Below are 7314 nucleotides of genomic sequence, written 5' to 3'. Positions count from 1 at the left end.
ATATGTGAACTGCTGTATGAAAAGTGAATTTACTCTGTAAATCTTCACCCAAATCCTAATAAAAATTAAAAAAAAAAGGCTGTGAGGTTGTGTCCAACCTCCTCTAACTTCACAAGGGAGAAGAAGGATGATCAGCAGCCCAAGGCTGATTCCTATGAAGTGGAGGTCAAACATGCCTCTGCCCTCCAAACATTTCACCAATTCTGACACCAACTGTCCCTCCCCACAGCACTCTCTACTTCTCTGCTGATTTTAATAATCTGTTCCAGTGGTGGATCAGGATTATGGGGTTTATTAGGGAAATAACATGTTACAATTCAGGATCAGAAACAACGCAGCATACAATTCTTCAGTCAGGACAGTATCTTCTCAGCCATGCCATAGGTACGCCTCTCTTTGGCCTTGGTCTCTCAGCCCTGTGGCTCCTTAGCCTCTGCCCTCCTCAAGCAAGTGTTACAAAGCTCTTTCAGCTATGCAGATTGGTGCCCAGAGAGGCATCCCACTCCACAAGCAAGCCTCCTGCCCAAAAGCATTCAGCTTTCTCACTCCATGGGCTGGGAAGCCCACTGCTGTGTCTCTTGCCACTCTCTTGACTCTGTTGCCTCCACCATCATTTCTCTGCCACTGTTTCTGCTGCCTCTTGCTCCTTTACACCATCTCTGGTATCACAGCTGACTGTCTCCCGGATCCAGGAAGTTCAATGCAAGAATCTCAGGTCCAAAGGATGTGCTCCACTCCTGGTTTTTCTTTCTTGATAGTAGTGAGATCCCCCTATCCACCTCTGAGATGGCTCATTTTAAGCTTAGCAAAATGGCAAAACTGACCAATACCCACGTTAAGGTTGCATACACATTATTTGCATGGTCCCACCCCCACAACTGTGCCATGCACCTTATTTACATCATTAGCAAGCTATCCAATCCCCTTAGTGAACTACAAGCACCTCACATTTGCACAGTCCCACCCAGGCATTTGGTGGGAGTTACAAAGACTATGGCTAGAAGGGCCATATTAAGTAATTCACTGCAACACAAGTGTAGAAAGATTTTACAAAACAATTTTGTTATTGTTGTTGTTGTTATGTGCCGTCGAGTCAGCCCTGACTCATAGCGACCCCTCCTTGGGTTTCCGAGGCAGTATCACTACGGAAGTAGGATTGCCCAACCTTCCTTCCGAGGAGTGGCTGATGGGTTTGTAGTATTCATATAATCTAAGAAATACTATATTTAAGCAATTTATAACTATATTTATCACATATTATTCTATGATTAAAATTGATAATGAACATCACTATGGATTTTGTATGGTTTAGTATGGGAAAAGGTCCATGGGGGTATGGATGACACCATGAGTTACCACACTAGGTGACACCAACCTTTGTGATGCTACTTCTTGGCACACAGTAGAAGCCTGACACCATCTGAAGGCCCCACCTTTCCAAGCTGGTAAAGGGATCCAGGAAGGCACAAACCCTCTCAGCTCTGGCTTTACTTGCAACATAGCAATGTCCCATCCTTACCCAGGAGCCTGTCAGGTGAGGGGGATCTGGACTTGGGGGTTTCTCTTAGATCAGGCTTCAGGGCAGGCCTGGACTCTGAGATGGAGTAAGGGCTGGGTTTCGGAGCTCTTCTCCTGCCTGCCATTTCCCATTCATCCAGAGAACTGTGTGGAGGTCTGTGGTAAAGCCAATGAGTCAGAGTCAGTGGGAAAAGGTTCTGTGGTCCATGAGCAATACCTCTGCTAATGTGGCCTGGGCTGGTAGTCTTGTGTTTTGTGCATCTTTATTGAGTACAGAGGAAAGACCAGGGGCAGAGAGACTGCAGTGCAGTTTTATTACTACCCCATGACTAGCTGGTGATCTTGGGTGGGTGACATTACCTTTCTGAGCCTCAGTTCTCCATCTGGAAAATGGGGATAATACTGATTTCTCTCATAGGATTATTGTAAGAATTAAGTGAAATGGCATAAATGCAGGGGCTAATATGAATTTATGAATGAATGTTTTTGTGGTGTTTTGTTTTTGTTTTTTTCCTTATTTATCAGGAGAATCAATAGGAGGTTAAACAGCTTGGGGCTAAATCGTCTTCACATTGGGTGACCTAGGCCCACTGCTTTCTTTCTGACCCTCCAAATCCTCATTCACAAAAAAGGCCTAACATTTTCTTACCAAAGTCAAACATACACTCAGCATACAACCCAGCAATCCCACTCCTAGGCACTCACCCAAGAGAAATGAAAACACATGTTCACACAAACATTGCAAATGAGTGTTCATAGCAGCTTTATTCACAACAGCCCAAACTGGAAACCACCCACATGCCCATGAACAAATGAATGGAGGAACATGCTGAGGTTCATTCAATCAATGGAGCACTGCTCAGTAATAAAAAGAAACAAGATCAATACAGCTACAGAGAACCACAAAGCCACATCTCAAAAGTAGTTTGTAGAATGAAAAGAGCTAGCGACAAAGGACTATACACTCAGATTTCATTATACAAAACAGTGAAAAACCCAAATCTGATATAGATAGAAGAGTCCCTGGGTGGTGAAAATGATTAATGCTCACAGCTGCTAAATGAAAGGTTGGAAGTTTGAGTCCACTCAGATGCACCTTGGAAGAAAGGCCTGGTAATGTACTTCCAAAAAAATCAGCCACTGTAAACCTCATGGAGCACAGTTCTACTCTGACATACATGGGGTCACCATGAGTCAGAATCAATTAGATGGCAACTGATTTTTAATATACAGCGATGACAGAAAGCAGATTAATGGTTGCCTGGGTCTGGTCTGGCAGGAGGAGTAGGGTAGCAGGAATTATTTGGGAAGGGACAAAAGAAAATTCTGGAGGATGATGGAAATGTTCCAATTATACACTTGACTGCTAACCAGAAGGCTGGCGGTTCAAACCTACCAGCCACTCCTCGGAAGGAAGATGGGGCAATCTACTTCCGCAGTGATACTGCCTCGGAAACCCAAGGAGGGGTCTCTATGAGTCGAGTCTGACTCCACGGCATATAACATACCTTGATCAGAGTGGTGGTTACAGAGGTGTATATAATTGTCAAAATTGATTAAATTGTACACTGAACAGGAGTGCATTTTATTGTATATAAATTATATCTCAATAAAGTTTATTTTCATGTATGTGTGAGTTTTATGTTCCCAAAACAACCTTCCTGCAAACCTCCTAGGGCTGGTAAGTGATCAGAGGGACAATGGACATGATAGAACATTGTCAATCTGAGAAACACTTTAGGAGTGGGAGGGACTGTGATTATTTCTATGAGTGGTACTAAAAACAATAGCCCAAAGGCACAGGTTCTTTTGGGACTTGGCTCTGTAGTCACATAGACCTGAGTTAGAATCCAGCCTCCCACCTTCTCCTATTCACTCTGTGACCTGGGACAAAGTGGTCTCCCTCCCATAGCCTCAGTTTCCAGAAAAATTCTCTCAGCTAAGATCAACAGAGCACCTGGCTCTAGAACAAGCACTAGGCATGCAGTTGTCCTTCACCAAAAGTAGATTTTTCCAGTATTTCACCACTGGGGAGACTGGTGCAGAGTTGGGGCCCTCCCTCAGGCTCCAGCTTACAGTGGCAGAGGCAGCCCCAGAACCCCATGTGCTTCCACCCCATCCCTGGGTGTGTACTCTGGGCTGCATTCAGTGTATGGTGGGCAATGGAGTGGGTCTGGTATGTCCATCACATGCAGAGCTGATCCTTCTGTCCACAAATTACTGCAGTACTCTTGTCAGTGCCATGACACCCTCCCTCCAGCACAGAAGCTGATGGCTAAATCACCCACACCAAAGTACTGGGAGACCGTCTGCCCTCACCTCCACACTTGGGGCTGGATGCCAGGGATTGTTTCTCTCACCCACCTGGGAGCTCCACGGGGCAGAGACTGGGGGTCTTGGCCACTCCTGCACCTAGCACCCAGAGCACATGCTGAGCCAACACTTGTTTATGAATACTCAGTGGAAACCAGGCACCAGAAGTTTCTCCTCCCCTCTCCCTCTACTATATTAAGGCTGGGGCCTGAGGTAGGCAGGCCTGGGGCTTGGACACTGCTTTTTGTTTGGGGGTGGCTCTTTATTAAGGCTGTGACCCGAGGTAGGTGGACCCAGGACTTGGGGGCTGCTTTTTGCTTGGGGGTGGCTGTATGTTAAGTCCAGGGCTTGAGGTAGGTAGGTGCAGGGCTCAGGGACTGCTTTTGCTTGGGGTCAGCTCTATTTTAAGGCCTTTCCCAGAGGTAGGCAGGCTCAGAGAGGTTAAGAACAACTAAAGGAGACAAACTTGTCTGTCAGTTTGTCATCCTGTGAGGCTGGAGGCTGTGCCACCAGTGTTGCAAAATGCCAGCAGGGTTACCCATGGTGGACGGGTTTCAGCAGAGCTTCTGGGCTAAGACAGACTTGGAAGAAGGAAGAGGCCATCCACTTCTCAAACAATTGGCCAGTGAAAACCTTATGAATAGCAGTGAAACACTGTCTGATATAGTACTAGAAAACTTTATGAACAGCCCTGAAACACTGTCCAATATACTGCTGGAAGATGAGCCCATTAGGTCAGAAGGCACTCAAAATTTGACTGCGGAAGAGCTGACTCCTCAGAGTAGAGACGACCTTAACAATGCGGATAGAGTAAAGTTTTTGGGACCTCCACTGACTGATGTGGCACAACACAAAATGAGTAGAAACAGAGGCAATAATTGGAATATGGAATGTACGAAGTATGAATATAGGAAAATTGGAATTTGTCAAAAATGAAATGGAATGCATAAAGATCTATATCCTAGGCATTAATGAGCTGAAATGGGCTGGTTTTGGCCATTTTGAAACAGACAACCATATGTTCCATAGTATTCCATTGTGTGTATGTACCATAGTTTGTTGATCCATTCATCCCTTGATGTTGTTGTTGTTGTTGTTGTTTGCCGTCGAGTCGGCCCCGACTCACAGTGACCCCTCCTTGGGTTTCCGAGGCAGTGTCACTACGGAAGTAGGATTGCCCAACCTTCCTTCCGAGGAGTGGCTGGCAGGTTTGAACCACCAGCCTTCTGGTTAGCAGTCAAGTGCCTTAGCCACTATGCTACGAGAGCTCCTATTTACCATTTGGATATCCTCTTTTGTGAAGTGCCTGTTGAAGTCTCTTGCCCAATTTTCTATTGAATTGTCTGTCTTTTTCTTATTGATTTATAGGAGCTCTTTGTATATTGTGGATCAGAATCCTTTGTTTGCTGACTATATGTGCTAAATATGTCTAAAAGGTGGGCATAGGGTGTGACCAGAGGTGACCCATGGAAATTAGGAACATTCAGGTTGGGTCTAAAAGGGACCTTATCACAAATTATGAAGACTTTCGAGCTTGAATGTTTTAGGAATCTCTGACACTTACACCTAGATCATACAAAAATTCAAGTACAGGCCATGGACAGTGAGAAAGCACAAGGGCAGAGGAAGGAGAAAGGGAAGGCCAAACAAGTGTTTGCCCATGCCAAAAACTGTGTCAGGTCTTTAACATGCTTTGTATCATCATGCTGCAGCCACTCTGCCCTTCCCTGAAGATACCAAACTTGTTTGTACCACAGGGCCTTTGCATTTGCTGTTCCCTCTGCCTTGGCTGGCTGGCTCCTTTTTATCATTCAGATCTCTGCTCATTTGTCCCCTCAGAGAGGTGTCCCTGAGTCCCCCTCTCCTCTGACTTTATTTTCATTTCATGGCCTGCCATTAGAACACTCATCTGCTTGTTTCCACAATATGTGTCTAGCTCCCTTGTTGGAATATATGATTAAATCCATTAGGGCAAGGTCCTACTCTGTTTCAACTACCACTGTAGCCCTAGGGCCTAACGCAGTACCTGGCAAATAGTAGCTGCTCAGTAAATATTTGTTGAATGAATGAATGAAGTCTTACAACAGCCCTGTTTGGCCAATATCAACATGTAGACTCTGAGAAGTTGGGTAATTTGGCCAAAGTCTCAAGAGTAGAGCAGGCATGGGATCTGGATCTTTCTGATTTCATTGGCTGTCCCTGTTTCTTTCAGCTCTAGGGCTACACTTCTGTCTCATGACTGGATTTTCTGGCTCCCCAGATGGGTATTGTGAGAGGAGCAGGGAGAGTCGACTGCAGTGGAGAGAAGGTAGAGGTAGAATCTCTGTTGGGAGGCCAGTGCATCACCCAGAAGTAGATCAAGTTTGCAAACCTATGTCACCTCCAAGGCCATACCTTCCTAAGAGATGTCCCCAGGTTCCCTTAGTTCAAACTCCACACAGAACAGGAACCCTTTTGGCAGCAACCTCCTGGGATGGTCTGGTCCAGTGTTGTGTAGCTCTAAGGAGAGCAAAGGTCCTGGGGCCTCTCCTTGGCCTGAGTGTAGCTGAGAGAGCTTCCTGAACTGGGAATTCTGAGTGTGGCTGGATGTGTGGCAAGAAATTAGGTTAAAGCCAGAATAATCAGTTCACTAACCCCCTTGCCAGACTCCACTTACACAGAGCCTGTTGCAAACAGACGCTCACTGCCTGTCTGCGTCTGGGTGGAATGGCACAAGTGAGATATTTTATTTATGTGTGTGCATATTTATTAGGAAGAGGTAAATAAATTAGCCACCTACCATCTGCAACATCCAGCCTACGCCAAGTTCTCTCCCACCCTCGTCGGCCTGGGAGGGGCCTGCTTTATCAAAGCCCAGGGCTTGTAAAAAGCAGGGGCTCCTTTACTAACAGGATTGCCCCCAAAGTTTGAGCAGCCTAGAATTATCATTTTTTTGAGGGGAAATAGATGCTGAGTATTATTCTAGGATGTTTGCCAGTATCTAATCTTCCCAGCAACACTGGGAGGTAGGCATATTGCCATCCCCATTTTTTAGAAGGAAATATCAAGTCTCAGAGAGGTCAGGCTACTTGCCCAAGGTCACACAGCAAGTGAGCTCAAGCAAAAAAAAAAGTTGCCATCCAGTTGACCCTGACTCATAGCAACCCCAAGTGTTACAGAGTAGAACTGTGCTTAGTAAGGTTTTCAACACAGATCCTTTTCAGAAGCAGATCCCCAGACCTTTCTTCTAAGGCACCTCTGGGTGGGTTCAAACTGGTTAGTAATTGAATGCTTAACCATTTGCACCACTGAGGGACTCCTTGAGCTCAAACCAGGGGAGGCCAAAGACTGGTAGAGCATGCTGGAGAGAGAGGCTGGACCAGGAGATGACCCCAATAATGGCTCTGGCATGAGTTGTTGTGGGGTCCAGGTTTTCCCTTAACACACCAGGCCATTCTCTACCTAATGGCAAAATAACACACAAACAAAACAGACTGCACGTGG

Source organism: Orycteropus afer, unplaced genomic scaffold (genome assembly GCF_000298275.1).
Source record: "Orycteropus afer afer isolate SDZICR_OR568_19922 unplaced genomic scaffold, OryAfe1.0 scaffold00282, whole genome shotgun sequence".
Taxonomy (NCBI): domain Eukaryota; kingdom Metazoa; phylum Chordata; class Mammalia; order Tubulidentata; family Orycteropodidae; genus Orycteropus; species Orycteropus afer.
The sequence above is the reverse complement of the archived record's forward strand: the minus strand, read 5'-3'. Positions refer to the sequence as shown.